Below are 16,610 nucleotides of genomic sequence, written 5' to 3'. Positions count from 1 at the left end.
AGATAGAAGGCAGAAATACCACCACACCGTGACCAGATCACATATTACCACCACATAGTGCCCAAATAATGCCACATACAAGGCACAAATACCGCCACACCATGACCAAAGCACATAATACCACCACATAGCGATCAAATGCTACCAGATACAAGGTATAAATACTGACACACCATGAGACCACATATTACCAGCACATGGTGACTGAATAATACCACATACAAGGGACAAATATCGTCATGTCATGACCAAAGCACATAATGCCACAACATAGTGACAAATAATGCTAAAATAATAAAAATGTAAAAAAGCTCTGTATATTGGGTCAGTGTACAGGTTATACAGTGATCACCAGTGATATTATACACAGGAGCTCTGTATATAGTGTACCGGTTATCAGTCATCACCAGTGACATTATACACAGAAGCTCTGTATATAGTGTCAGTGTACAGGTAATGCAATGATCACCATTAATATTATACACAGGAGCTCTGTATATAGTGTCAGTGTGTGTGTATAGGTAATACATATACTCAACATAGGTAATACACATACTCACCAGTGATGTCTCTAGGTGAAGTTCTTTATCTGCAGACCGATATATCCCATCTTCTATGCAGGACTTATCTCTGCAGAAAATAACATAGTTAGCTATAACTGATCACTTCCAGAGCACAATCCACACTTTTCCCAAGATTTCTACACTGCATGAAATGACAAAAAAGCAACATAGTGCCGCACTACACAGTAACAGTGCTCCAGTGTCATTCTGTGCCTGCTCATCTGTCAGCAGACATATTTCTCTGATGGCAAAGATGTAGCAGAGCTGAAGACAGAAGACCCATGGATTACGTCGGAGCGAGGATTTTTTTTTATTAAAGATAGAGTCCCTTAGGCTACGTTCCTGCTTTTATGCGGCGCTTTAGACCGCTCGCGTAAAAGAAGTGCCAAAGAAAGCTGGAAACGCCTTCCAGCAAAAGCTATGGATTTTGCTGAAAAGCGTTCAGATGCCGCGTTTTGCCACGTATTTTTGCGCGGGCGCTTTCACTGCAAAAGCGGCCGCGCAAAAAGAATTGACATGCCAATTCTTGGCGTTTTTTTCGGCGCGCTTTCCCCATAGGCTACATGTTAACATGCCTCGGGAAAAGCGCGCTGAGAAAAGCGCAACGTCGGCATGCAGTAGAGATTTTTTGCGCCGCGTATGAACGGAGCCTAAATGGGTTTTGTGTTTTATTTTTAATTAAAAAAAAAATTTCTGTGTTTTTTTTCTATTTACTAGAAATTCATGGTGGCCATGTCTAATTTGGCGTGACAACATGAATTTCGGGCTTAGTACCGGCTGATAATACAAAGCTGGCCTGGTACTAACACTATTATTACCCAGGGTGCCACTCACCACCAGGGCCGCTGGAAGAGCCAGGTAAAGGGCCTGGAAATTTTCAGGGGTGGCTGCGGGCTGCGATTTTCAGTGTGGGGGGCCAAGAACACTTGGGCCTTACCATGCTGAGAATCCCAGCCCCCAGCTCCTTTGCTTTATCTGGCTGGCGATCAACATATGGCAGGAGCACACACCTTTTTCTAAAAAAAAAATATTTTAAATAAGTTTAAAACAAATATTCGGCTTCTCTGTCTTTTGATCAGCAGCCAAGGTAAAGCCAGGCAGCTGGGGGTGGCAGTACGTAGCTGTCCGCTTTATCTGCGGTGAGAATCAAAAATTCTGCAGAGCGCTACACCGTTTTTAAAAATGATTTCTTTTCACACTTCTATATGTCACAGACCCAACAGCCAATCACAGATGCTGTCAAAGAGGATGGGCGTCTGTGATTGGCTGTTTGAGTAATCTACAATCAGCCCATACATTCTAGTATGGTACTATGTATGGGCTGCTTTCAGGTTACTCAAGCAGCCAATCACAGACGCCCGTTCTCTGTGTCAGCGTCTGTGATTGGCTGTTGGGACTGTCACACATATAGAAGTGTGAAAATAAATAAATAATAAAACAAAAATGACAGCGCTCCGCAGAATTTTTGATTCTCAGCGCAGATAAAGCAGACAGCTACGGGCTGCCACCTCCAGCTGCCTGGCGATCAAAAGTCAGGAAAGCCCAATGTTTTTTTTAATTATTTAAAAAAATAATTAAAAAAAAAATACGTGGGTTCCCGCCATATTTTGATCGCCAGCCTGGTAAAAACCAGGCAGCTGGGGGCTGCGATTCTCAGCATGGTAAGGCCCAAGCATTCTGGGCCCCCCACGCTGAAGACGGCAGCCCGCAGCCACCCCTGGAATTGGCGCATTCATCATAGCACCATTTCCATGCGCTTTATCCGGCTCTTCCAGCGGCCCTGGTGGGGGTGACACGCTGGGTAATAATGGGGTTAGTACCAGCTTTGTATTATCAGCTGGCACTAAGCCTGAAATTCATGGCGTCACGCCAAACTAGACATGGCCACCATGAATTTCTAGTAAACAGAAAAAAACACATGTAGGGACTCCATCTTTAATAAAAAACAAAATCCTCGCTCTGACGTAATCCATGGATCTTCTGTCTCCAGCTCTGCTACATCTTTGCCATCAGACAAATACCCCTGCTGACAGAGATGAGCAGGCACAGAATGACACTAGAACACAGTTGTCAGAGAAGTGCTCAGCTGGCCTCCAGCCGCCGACCATGTTTTCCTGTGCGTTGCAAATAATGCATACTTTCAAACACATGCCTATTTTTGCAATGCAAGTCTACAGTACATTGCGTCTGCACTGATTTACAACGGATCCGTTGTAACGCACAGTATAAACGCAATGTTAACCCAGCCTAACAGCAGCGAGAAGGGGAGACGGAGCCCTGGAGACCGCCAAGTCAGTCTACTGGTGGTACTATCATGCCCATTGCCCAGTATGTCCTCCCAGCCTTTGTGGTATTATTATGCCCATTGCCCAGTATGTACTGCCAGCCTCTGTGGTACTATAATTCAAGCTCACATGGCATGTCCTGCCAGCCAGCCACTGGTGGTAGTAGTACTAGCATGATAGTACCACAAAGGGCCGGCTCCAGGTTTTTCTGGGCCCTGGGAGAAAGAGTCTCAGTGGGCCCCTTTAACACATACCACGATTCATGATGCACAGATACCGCAGAGAAATATAAGTATAGTACAATGCAAAGATTTCACTTCTTATATTACATGAGTGATATCTATTGTAAATTCTATAATAGCTCAGAAACCGGCGAATCGCTCCACACAGTATACTGGCCTCCAAAAAGTGCTCCATACAGGATACTGGTCCCCATATAGCGCTCCATACAGAATACTGGTCCCCATATAACGCTCCATACAGGATATTGGTCCCCATATAATGCTCCATACAGAATACTGGCCCCCATAAAATGCTCTGTACAGAATACTGGCCCCCATATAACGCTCCATACAGGATACTGGTCCCCATATAACGCTCCACACAGTATACTGGCCCCCAAAAAATGCTCCATACAGAATACTGGACCCATATAATGCTCCTTACAGAATACTGACCCCATATAACGCTCCATACAGAATACTGGCCCCCATAAAATGATCTGTACAGGATACTGGCCCCATATAAAGCTCCATGCAGGCTGTTCCCCCCACACAATGCCCTATGCAAGCTGTTCCCCCCCTTATAATGCCCCATGCAGGATGTCACCACCCTCCATATAATGCCCCATGCAGGATGTCACCTCCCCCATATAATGCCCCATGCAGGATGTCACCTCCCCCATATAATGCCCCATGCAGGATGTCACCCCCCTCCATATAATGCCCCATGCAGGATGTCACCTCCCCATATAACGCCCCATGCAGGATGTCACCCCCCATATAATGCCCCATGCAGGATGTCACCCCCCATATAATGCCCCATGCAGGATATCACCCCCCCTCTCTTTAAAATGCCCCATGCAGTTTGTCACACCCCCCTTTTATAATGCCCAATGCAGGATGTCACCCTTCTCTTTAAAATGCCCCATGCAGGATGTCACCGCCCCCATATAATGCCCCATGCAGGATGTCACCCCCCCCATATAATGCCCCATGCTGGATGTCACCCCCCATATAATGCTCCATGCAGGATGTCACTCCCCCATATAATGCCCCATGCAGGATATCACCACCCCACCCATATAATGCCCCATGCCTCCATACATTAAATAAATAATCGAATACTCACCTCACTCCTCCTCACCTGTTGCCGCTGCTCAGGTCTGGACTCCAGCGCCGCAGGATGTCAACCCCCTCCATATAATGCCCCATGCAGGATGTCACCTCCCCAATATAATGCCCCATGCAGGATGTCACCCCCATATAATGCCCCATGCAGGATGTCACCCCCCCTCTTTATAATGCCCCATGCAGGATATCACCCCCCTCTCTTTAAAATGCCCAATGCAGGATGGCACCCCCCTCTTTAAAATGCCCCATGCAGGATGTCACCCCCCATATAATGCCACATGCAGGATGTCACCCCCCATATAATGCCACATGCAGGATGTCACCCCCCCCATATAATGCCCCATGCTGGATGTCACCCCTCCCCCATATAATGCCCCATGCAGGATGTCACTCCCCCATATAATGCCCCATGCAGGATGTCACTCCCCCATATAATGCCCCATGCAGAATATCACCCCCCCCCATATAATGCCCCATGCCTCCATACATTAAAAAAAATAATAATCAAATACTCACCTCACTCCTCCTTACCTGCTGCCGCTGCTCAGGTCCGTACTCCAGCGTCGCCGGCGTCTTCCCGCTCTGCGCTGCCTGTGATGGCTCAGGGGAGGGCGCGGTGGAAAGACGTCACCGTACCCTCTGACCTGATATGTCACAGGGAGCGCAGAGCAGAAATACAGCGGATCTGCGGAGGCAGGAGGAGAGGTAAGTATGCGGCTGCTGGGCCCTGAGCAAGCGGGGGAGAAGGGCGGGCGCTGGCACCGCTCTCCTCCGCCCATAGCCCGATTCATGCTTAGTATGTCCTGCCAGCCTCCTTGGTACTTTCATGCCCACCCAGCATGTCCTGCCAACCACTGGTGGTAGTACATGCTGCTAGGCATAGTAACAGTAACGAGAGGTTGGCAGCAGGACAGGCTGGGCAATGGGCATGATGATAATTATGCCCATTGCCCAGTAGCATTTACTGCCAGCCTCGGCCAGGGGTCCTCTCAGTCACCCCTCCCCCCTATCCCTTCCTCCCCTCCCGGCCCCTGCTTTTCATACTCACGCGTCGAGATGAGCTGCAGGCCTGCAGCCGCTGCCTAGGGCGACGGCGGATCCGTCCTCCACAGCGCGCACAGGAAGCAGTCCCAGAGATGACGTCATCGCCCTGAGACTGACCTCCTGCGCACGCGCCGGCAGAGGAGGCAGAGGGGCACTGCGGCAGCAGGCAGAGCAGGGAGACCGGTCTCCTTGCTGTGCTGCTGCAGAGGGCCCATCACTAATCATATCGGCAGTGCTGCCTATCTGATTAGCGAACCGGAGGGTGCTCTGTTCTCTGTACAGGGCCCAGTGGGTGTGGGGGCGGGGCTTAGGGGCATGGCCATCGGAACCCGGAGCCCACCGGGGGTTTTCCCGATCATACGGTGGGCCAGTACGCCCCTGCCCATAAGGGCACACACTGTGCAATTATCTGAGATTCTAGTGTGACCTCCGCAGGGAGGATGAGAGTGATACGTGGTGCAGAATACGTTGGTCTATAAGCAGGCATGCAATACATGGGGTGCAGAGAAAAAGGTTGCACTTGGGTCACGACCTGACTAAGGAGGCACGGTACCGTGTGAGGCTTATTCTCTTAGCTCCCCCGCCAACAATTTATATACAAATAAGATATTATACAGTGCTACATTATACAAGGTATAAAGGATGGTGCCCACATAAGAGTGCCATTCTTTAGCAACAAAATAACAGTGCCACTCAGAGCCAAAATAAATACGGCTATATAGTGTTCTCAAGATAGAACAATAGATTGCTCAAATAAATACTGTCATACAGCGCTCACATATTATCACTATGAAATGCCCAAATAACTACCACTTTACAGTTCTCACATGTTATGACCATACAGTGCCCAAATAAATACTACAATACAGTGCTCACATATTATCAAAATACAGGCACAAATAAATAGTAACGGACATTGTTCACATATTATCACTATGCAGTTCTCAATGCATAATCTAACAGTGCTATTGACGCGCCCCCTGGGCCGTGGGGTACCCGGTGCCGGGACAATAAATGCTGGGGGATGATGTCACAGTGGCGATGACCCGGTCCGTGACCCAGGGCGGTCAATAAAAGGGGTTATTTATAGGGGATTTATAGTGTTTTTATAAAGTTCGTGACGCCACCTGTGGATTCTGGTAATAGGTACCAGCGCTGCTTCAGACCTCTGGGGCGCTTGATAGGGCAGCTGGGTTGGAGTGGCTCCCCACAGGTGGAGCGGGCCCCAGGGCAGTGTAGAATGGTAGGTGGTGATGATGGGGCTTGTAGTGCAGGAGAGATGGCGCAGAGGAAATAACTGACGGAGGCAGTGGAGTCCTGTCATCCGAGTTTACTCACAGTTCTGTTCAAGTTCCTCAGGTACACTGTACGGGTGTCAGCCTCTCGCGTCACACTGCGTATGCCAGACAGGGGTTCAGCACTTCCTCAGGTATATCAGGAGCGCTTGACGGGACCCCGCTTTTGTGTGTTCCTCTCTAGACCGACTTCCCGCGCTGGGTCTTCTCCCTCCTGCCCTGCTCCTTCCAGTAAAGTCTCGAACGGGTACTCCGTGATCCCTCTGGACAACTTGGAGTTCCCGGACCTACTTGGTGCCCTTTTCGGTGACTTAGGTGTGAGAGTACGGCGACTGCACCCTGGAAGTGCAGAAGCCTCCGGTTTTCTGGCTGAGACGTGAAGTACTCGGCCAGTCCGGGGACTGGTTCCCCTCTTGCGGCCCGATCCCTCTGACGCTTGGCAGATTCAGGCGTACGGGTGGCTTCCTGCTCCTTCCATACCCCTGAGATCCCTTTCCTTAATGAAGCCTTCTCCTCTGCTCCCCTCCTGGGCCTTCCTGGCTAGGCCCCACTCTGGAGCAGAGCTCCTGACGAGACTCTGCTCCCCTCCTACTCCTCTTCCACTTACAAAAGACTACTCACTGATCTAAGATGGCTTCTCTTTTTATGTGTTTTTCTAAAGTGCTCCCCTGAACTACGTCCTCCACCCACACGCACTACATGGTACCCAATCTCTTTGGTTCTCCCTTCTGCAGCCAGGGACGGGGCAGCAAATCAGAGTGCATCTTGCCCTTCCAGCCGGCCTGGAGTAGTGTAGTGATGGGTGCTGGTGTTGGGGTCCCGGGCAGTACTCCATCCTTACCTGAGAGAAGGAGATACCACACCTCTGGGTGAGGTGCAGTAACCCTGTGGCGACTGAACCCTCAGGGGCGCCACACTATACAATGGCTAACTAAAAATACAATAATTAGACTGAGTCATGGTCATAACCATGTCAATCATTCGTGGCACCAATATAGAAGCAGGAGGCTGATGGGACCCATGTGTAAATGCCCAGGGAAATGTCTGTGCTTCATATGAGGGCATCAGCACTATTATTTTGGGAGGCCTTGTTTCAGGGTTTGCATTGGGTCCTAGTTACTTGCTGGACACCTTCTTCGAAACGGCTCTCCGTCACCCCTCACCACAATTCAGTAGACCCATACCAGCTATTACTGAAATTATTGATTGCCAAGTGTAACAGCGGAAAATAAATTATTGAAAAAAAATAAATAAATAAGCACGATGCTCCCCGATCCTCTGGGCGGCATGTAGACTTCTTTTTATAATTTTATAAACTTGTGTATTTATAGATTTGATGTTATTAATCATTAATGGTCCATTACTTATTATTCCTCTATGTAGTCCTTTCTCCAGCTCTGGTGTTATATACTTATTTTATAAAAAAAAAAAAAGTTCCAGTTATTAGCTAAGGCTGAAAATAAATAAAGTTTTAGAGTCAGTAAAATATAAAAGCGGTATTTTATATTGGGATTTCTTATAGCAAACTCATCTTCTGCTTGTGAGTGCACATTGCTATATAATGACGCAGCCACCCAACCAACCCGAACCAAAGACACCCCAGTGACAGCCACATAGTCACTATATAGCTCTCACTGGCGGTAAACTGACCGTTTTAGGCAGCGGATGCAACCAAAACTCACTCATGTACTTGAAATCCCACCTACCCAGTTTTTTCATTGACTAACGTGGGCTAGGTTTCAACCACATCGGAAAAAGGTGATGAGTGAGCACATATTTCATAGGTATCCGTTTGATCCGATGATCTAATATTGGCGATGCCAGGGGTTCTGGGGTAAGAAGAAGCTGCTCACACTGCTGTCCACCCTGTCTATCTGATCTAGTAATGGAGATACCAGGGGTGCAGTGGTAAGATGAGGCTGCTCACACTGCTGTCCACCTGTCTAATTGATCTAATACTGGAGATAACAGAGGTCCTGAGGTAAGAAGAAGCTGCTCACACTGCTGTACACCATGTGTTTCTGAGCTAATACTGGATATACCATGGGTGCTGAGGTAAGAAGAGGCTGCTCACACTGCTGTACATCTGTCTAATTGATCTAATACTAGAGAAACCAGGGGTGCAGAGGTAAGAAGAGGCTGCTCACACTGCTGTTCACCATGTCTTTCTGAGTTAATACTGGAGATACCAGGGGTGCTGAGGTAAGAAGAGGCTGCTCACACTGCAGTCCACTATGTGTATCTGATCTAATACTAGAGATACCAGGGGTGCAGAGGTAAGAAGAGGCTGCTCACACTGCTGTACACCTGTCTAACTAATCTAATACTAGAGATACCAGGGGTGCTGAGGTAAGAAGAGGCTGCTCACACTGCTGTCCACCTTGTGTATCTGATCTAATACTGGAGATACTAGGAGTGCTGTGGTAAGAAGAGACTGCTCACAGTGCTGTCTACTTTATCTATCTGATCTAATACTGGAGATGCCAGGAGTGCTGAAGTAAGAAGAGGCTCTTCACACTGCTGTTCACCATGTCTATCTGATATTATGCTGGAGGTACAAGGAGTGCTTAAATAAGAAGAGGCGGCTCACACTGATGTCTACCCTGTCTATATGATCTAATGCTGGAGATACCAGGGCTATTAAGGTATGAAAAGGCTGCTCACACTGTTATAGGTTATCTCTAAGTCATATCAGGAATATTCTTACGGCACATGCTCACAAGTTTCTGTGCTAATATTCTAGGACAGGTTTCTTTCTGTGTAACAAGACAGTGACCAAATTAATTCTTTAATGTTTACCTCCCTAAACAAAAATGAGCTAAAATTGCTAATTAAAGGTATTTATAAATGTATTTATTAAGATTCCCTTTAGTTATTTATTTTTTTCTATTCCCGGAGAGCCCCGTTAAGGAAAAATTGCAAAACAAAGAGATACATTTCTCAGAATCCTATTTTATATATCCATATACTGTATGTGATACTGAGTTTGTATGTTTTCCCCGTATTCTCATGGGTTTCCGCCGGATTCTCCGGTTTCTTCCTATACTCCAAAGACATACTGATAGGGAATTTAGATTGTGAGCTCCGATGGGGAAAGTGTCGATAATGTCTGTAAAGCTCTGCGGAATTAATGGTGCTATATAAGTGAATAAAATAAATAAATAAATAAAAATAAATACTAGAGTACAATAAGAGAAGCCAAAGAAGGCGGGAATAATAAAAGTCACGGTGCACTTGTGTGGAGCTTGAGAAAAGTAACTATATGCAGGCCCGGCGTCAGAACCCAGCGCACCCGGGCAAGTGCTGGGGCCCTGAGCAGACAGGGGGGCCCACTCACCATCGGGCACCCCTGTGCGCTATGGGACCCGTGAGCGGTGTAGTGCCGGTGCCAGCGCCCGCCACTCACCCCCACTTGCTCAGGGCCCAATACTTTCCTCTCCCCGTGCTTCAGCAGCAGCTCTGGTCTCTTCCCCGACTGCTGCACTGCGACGTCTCAGGTCAGAGGGCGCGGTGACGTCTTTACACCATGCTCTCTCCTGATCCATCACAGCGCAGAGCGGGAAGACGCCGGCGGAGCTGAAGAGTCTCGAGCAATGGCAGCAGGTGAGGAGAGGTGAGTATTTGATTTTTTTTATATATATATGTATGGTGGCATGGGGCATTATATGGGGGGGGGGACAAGTCACATCCTGCATGGGGCATTATATGGGGGGGAACAAGTGACATCCTGCATGGTGCATTATATGGGGGGGATAGGTCACCTCCTGCATAGGACATTATATGGGGGGACAGGTGACATCCTGCATGGGGCATTATATGGAGGGGGAGAGGTGACCTCCTGCATAGGACATTATATTGGTGGAGAGGTGACATTCTGCATGGGGAATTATATGGGGGGAGAGGTGACATTCTGCATGGAGCATTATATGGGGGGAGTGACATCCTGCATAGGGCATTATGTGGGGGCCAGTATTCTGTATGGAGCGTTATATGGAGGCCAGTATCCTGTATGGAGCGTTATATGGGGGCCAGTATCCTGTATGGAGCATTATATGGGGGCCAGTATTCTGTATGGAGCATTATATGGGGACCAGTATCCTATATGGAGCCTTATATGGGGGCCAGTATCCAGTATGGAGCGATATATGGGGACCAATATCCTGTATGGAGCCTTATATGTGGACCAGTATCCTGCATGGAGCGTTATATGGGGACCAGTATCCTGTATGGAGCGTTATAAGGGGTCCATTATCCTGTATGGAGCCTTATATGGGGACCAGTATCCTGTATGGAGCGTTATATGGGGACTAGTATCCTGTATGAAGCATTTTATGGGGGCCAGTATCCTGTATGGAACGTTTTATGAGGGCCAGTATCCTGTATGGAGCGTTATATGGGGACCAGTATCCTGTATGGAGCATTATATGGGGACCAGTATCCTGTATGGAGCGTTATATGGGGACCAGTATCCTGTATGGAGCGTTATATGGGGGCCAGTATACTGTATGAAGCGTTATATGGGAACCAGTATCCTGTATGGAGCGTTATATGGGGTTCATTATTCTGTATGGAGCGTTATATGGGGTTCATTATTCTGTATGGAGCGTTATATGGGGTCCATTATTCTGTATGGAGCGTTTTATGGGGTTCATTATTCTGTATGGAGCGTTATATGGGGTTCATTATTCTGTATGGAGCGTTATATGGGGTTCATTATTCTGTATGGAGCGTTACATGGGGTCCATTATTCTGTATGGAGCGTTTTATGGGGTTCATTATTCTGTATGGAGCGTTATATGGGGTTCATTATTCTGTATGGAGCGTTATATGGGGTCCATTATTCTGCATGGAGCGTTATATGGGGTCCATTATTCTGTATGGAGCGTTATATGGGGTCCATTATTCTGTATGGAGCGTTTTATGGGGTTCATTATTCTGTATGGAGCGTTATATGGGGTCCATTATTCTGTATGGAGCGTTTTATGGGGTTCATTATTCTGTATGGAGCGTTATATGGGGTCCATTATTCTGTATGGAGCTTTATATGGGGTTCATTATTCTGTATGGAGCGTTATATGGGGTCCATTATTCTGTATGGAGCGTTTTATGGGGTTCATTATTCTGTATGGAGCGTTATATGGGGTCCATTATTCTGTATGGAGCTTTATATGGGGTTCATTATTCTGTATGGAGCGTTATATGGGGTCCATTATTCTGTATGGAGCGTTTTATTGGGTTCATAATTCTGTATGGAGCGTTATATGGGGTCCATTATTCTGTATGGAGCTTTATATGGGGTTCATTATTCTGTATGGAGCGTTATATGGGGTCCATTATTCTGTATGGAGCGTTTTATGGGGTTCATTATTCTGTATGGAGCGTTATATGGGGTCCATTATTCTGTATGGAGCTTTATATGGGGTTCATTATTCTGTATGGAGCGTTATATGGGGTCCATTATTCTGTATGGAGCGTTTTATGGGGTTCATTATTCTGTATGGAGCATTATATGGGGTCCATTATTCTGTATGGAGCGTTATATGGGGTCCATTATTCTGTATGGAGCTTTATATGGGGTCCATTATTCTGTATGGAGCGTTATATGGGGTCCATTATTCTGTATGGAGCGTTTTATGGGGTTCATTATTCTGTATGGAGCGTTATATGGGGTTCATTATTCTGTATGGAGCGTTATATGGGGTCCATTATTCTGTATGGAGCGTTTTATGGGGTTCATTATTCTGTATGGAGCGTTATATGGGGTCCATTATTCTGTATGGAGCTTTATATGGGGTTCATTATTCTGTATGGAGCGTTATATGGGGTCCATTATTCTGTATGGAGCGTTTTATGGGGTTCATTATTCTGTATGGAGCGTTATATGGGGTCCATTATTCTGTATGGAGCTTTATATGGGGTTCATTATTCTGTATGGAGCGTTATATGGGGTCCATTATTCTGTATGGAGCGTTTTATGGGGTTCATTATTCTGTATGGAGCGTTATATGGGGTCCATTATTCTGTATGGAGCTTTATATGGGGTTCATTATTCTGTATGGAGCGTTATATGGGGTCCATTATTCTGTATGGAGCGTTTTATGGGGTTCATTATTCTGTATGGAGCGTTATATGGGGTCCATTATTCTGTATGGAGCGTTTTATGGGGTTCATTATTCTGTATGGAGCGTTATATGGGGTCCATTATTCTGTATGGAGCGTTTTATGGGGTTCATTATTCTGTATGGAGCGTTATATGGGGTCCATTATTCTGTATGGAGCGTTATATGGGGACCAGTATTCTGTATGGAGCGTTATATGGGGTTCATTATTCTGTATGGAGCGTTATATGGGGTTCATTATTCTGTATGGAGCGTTTTATGGGGTTCATTATTCTGTATGGAGCGTTTTATGGGGACCAGTATTCTGTATGGAGTGTTATATGGGGTTCATTATTCTGTATGGAGCGTTTTATGGGGTTCATTATTCTGTATGGAGCGTTTTATGGGGACCAGTATTCTGTATGGAGCGTTATATGGGGTTCATTATTCTGTATGGAGTGTTTTATGGGGTTCATTATTCTGTATGGAGCGTTTTATGGGGTTCATTATTCTGTATGGAGGACTATACTGTCTGCTCTGCATTGTGAGCTGCGAGGATTCGCTGGTTTCTGAGCTATTATAGAATTTGCTATAGATATCGCTCATGTAATGTAAGAAGTGAAATCTTCGGCATTGTACTATATATATATTTCTCTGCGGTATCTGTGCATCATGAATCGTGTATGTGTTAAAGGGGCCACTGAGACTCTTTCGCCCGGGGCCCCCAAAAACCTGGAGCCGGCCCTGACTATATGATAGCTACTGTACTGCAAATGGCTGTTGTAACCTACCTACTTTCTCATACTGAAAGAGTGGTCAAAAGTGGCAAGTTTTTGCTCTTATTTTATTCCTGTTGTCTCCTGACTATTCTATCTTATGTGTTTTTTTAAATCCAGATTCCAGAGATATGGACCTTTATATTTAGTGCTAATTTTTATGATCTTTACTAAGGTAGTGGTGCTCATAGGATAATAATGCGGTCAGTCTAAAGACGCACCCAAGAGGATCTTGTGAGACAGGCCTCTTGCAAAGGCTAAATATCTCTGGAACCGTACGGTGGATTAAAGGAAGGAATCCTCAGATGAGTAGTGGGAATAAAATAAAAGCAAAAACTGCCCACTTTGATCTGCTGACAGATCAGTTGAGCTTTAAGTTGTGCATAGTATATGACACGGAGAAACCAGATCCATTTTACTCTCTATTCAAACACAGTATGTGCACCCCTGTAACCCTTCTCCCCCAATCTAAAGATGGAGGTCAGAGGAGCAAGTCTGGTCTTTATGGACTCTACCTATTACCACCACAATCACATTGCCCATTAATAACAAATTGTAGTCCTCACCGCAAGCTTGATGTCTCCCTGGAACAGGTCTTGGTCTATAAATTATAAAAATAATAAACTATATAGTTAGAAAACACAGATAATGATGGAAAAGTCCAGTATATCAGAGTATTTGTTTAGCGTCTCCAGAGGTAGAGAATAACTCCTTGTTACTGTCACAGTGCTGGGTATAAGCAGATCATGGGAGACAGCTCTGAATTCACTTTATGTATGTTATATATATACAGTATATGACTGCAGGACCAGACTACGCAGGATACGTCTGTAGTCTGTTACCGTGGAGGAGACCAACAGTTCTTCTTAGGAACAGTACAAACAAAACAGAAAATATTTGCAAAGTTGCATTTTTTTAGATTTTAGATTACTTAAAATAATAATAAAGATGAAAAATGAACTGTGACTTTCACAATTTTTGGAAAGAGCTCTCTTTTCCCCATGTAGTACATTAATATCTTTTTATACTGTAGGTGTGCTTCCAGCCAGGCCTTCATGTACACCGGAGAACGTTGTGAAACTACACGGTTACAGGGAAATGTTATTGGGATGATGATCGGAGGAGTGGCCGGGACCATCGCTATGACTATAGCTGTCCTCGCTGTAACTGGCAGAAAATAAATGCAGCGTATATCTGAAAATAAAGATCTCTATATACTCACACACCAGTGTCTTCCCCTGTATGTAAATAAAGGAATCCACCATTAATGGATCACTTATGTAATGTATTCTGTTATACGATGCTGCACCTAAAGGGCTGGAACCTTTTATAGTTTATTTGTAGGACTGTAGGGCTTTTTTTAGGCTTAAAAGGGGAAGAAGGCTTTGCCACTCGATCAATGTGTTATATAGTTCTCAATAGAGATGAGTGAACCCGAACTGTAAAATTTGGGGTTCCTACCGGACACCTAGTGTCAGGTGCTGAACTCCGAACACGGGCTTCTCCTGGAAGTCCATTTTACAGTTCGGGAGTCTGGGGAGAAGAGAAAGGAGAGAGGAGAGAGAGGGAGCAGGGAGAGAGAGGTAGGAGAGAGAGAGAAGGAGGAGAAAGATAGAGGGAGGAGAGAGAAAGAGATGGAAGAGAAAGAGCAAGTGAGAGAGAGTGAAAGAGATGGTAGAAAGGGTAAGGAAGAGAGATGGAGGAGAGAGAGAGATATGGAGGAGAGAGAGATGGAGGATACAGAGCAAGGGAGGAGAGAGAGAGAGGGTGGAGAGAGATAGCGGTAGGAGAAAGAGGGAGGAGAGAGATAGAGGGAGGAGAGAGAAAGAGATGGAGGAGACAGAGCAAGTGAGAGAGAGTGAGAAGAGATGGAAGAAAGGATAAGGGAGAGAGATGGAGGAGAGAGAGAGATATGGAGGAGAGAGAGATGGAGGAGACAGAGAAAGGGAGGAGAGAGAGAGAGGGAGCGGAGAGAGGTAGGAGAGAGAGAGGAAGGAGAAAGAGGGAGGAGAGAGATAGAGGGAGGAGAGAAAAAAGGGATGGAGGAGAAAGAGCAAGAGAGAGAGTGAGAAGAGATGGAAGAAAGGGTAAGGGAGAGAGATGTAGGAGAGAGAGAGATATGGAGGAGAGAGAGATGGAGGAGACAGAGAAAGGGAGCAGAGAGAGAGAGGGAGCGGAGAGAGGTAGGAGAGAGAGAGGAAGGAGAAAGAGGGAGGAGAGAGATAGAGGGAGGAGAGAGAAAGAGATGGAGGACAAAGAGCAAGGGAGAGAGAGATTGAGAAGAGAGAGGAGAGAGTGAATAAAATGGAGGAGAGGGCGAGGGAGAGAGATGGAGGAGAGAGAGAGATAGAGGAGAGAGAGAGTGAGGAGAGCGATGAAGGAGAGAGAGTGAGGGAGGAGAGAGGGAGGAAAGAGAGAGGGAGGAAAGAGAGAGAGGGAGGAGAGAAGCAGGAGGAGAGAGATAGAGAGAAAAGAGAAGGAGGAAGGAAATAGAGAGAAAAGGAGAGAGAGGGAGGAGGGAGATTGAGTTTTTTACATCTCCAAAGTTGGAGTTCCCAATGATTTCAATGGGGTCCAGGTACTGGATCAAGATCGGGTACAGTTTTGGTACCCGAACCGAACTTTGGACTAAAGTTCAGTTGGGTACCAAAACCTGAACTTCCACGAGTCTGCTCATCCGTTGTCATGCTAAGTATGGGAAGAACCCAGCGTACGACAATGGGAAAAGGGGGAAAGCCCAGCAACTAAGTAAAGGGGGATTGGAGACCCCTAAGCAGATCTAACAACACCATGACTCCCTTATCGTCCCTAAATAGGTTCCGCACCTATCGCCAAGCAGGATACCTTAGCCCTGGCTGGCCCTAGAGCTAGGCCCTAGGTAGGGAGGGGGAGGAGTGAGCACTAGTCAGCCCCACTGCAACTAAAGACAAACAAGGGAAACAGACAAGGGGATACACTTAGCTTTGAGGAGACACCAGAGAGATCACAACTACAATCCATAAAGGAACTCCAAGAAGAATCTAGCTGACTTCTAGAACACCAGACCTGAACAGGGGAATTTACTCTATCACCAGCAACTCTCTTGAGAAACTGAGTATATTTAAAGATCCAGAAAAGGTGTGTTAATTAGCAGGCGATGGTGGAGATCACCGCTGGGTCCTAGAGTGGGAGGGATGATGAAAGGAACAAGAAGGTGT

Source organism: Phyllobates terribilis, unplaced genomic scaffold (assembly GCF_046119375.1).
Source record: "Phyllobates terribilis strain yellow unplaced genomic scaffold, ASM4611937v1 Scaffold_3__8_contigs__length_932513732, whole genome shotgun sequence".
Lineage (NCBI taxonomy): Eukaryota > Metazoa > Chordata > Amphibia > Anura > Dendrobatidae > Phyllobates > Phyllobates terribilis.
This window is presented reverse-complemented; position numbering follows the sequence as displayed.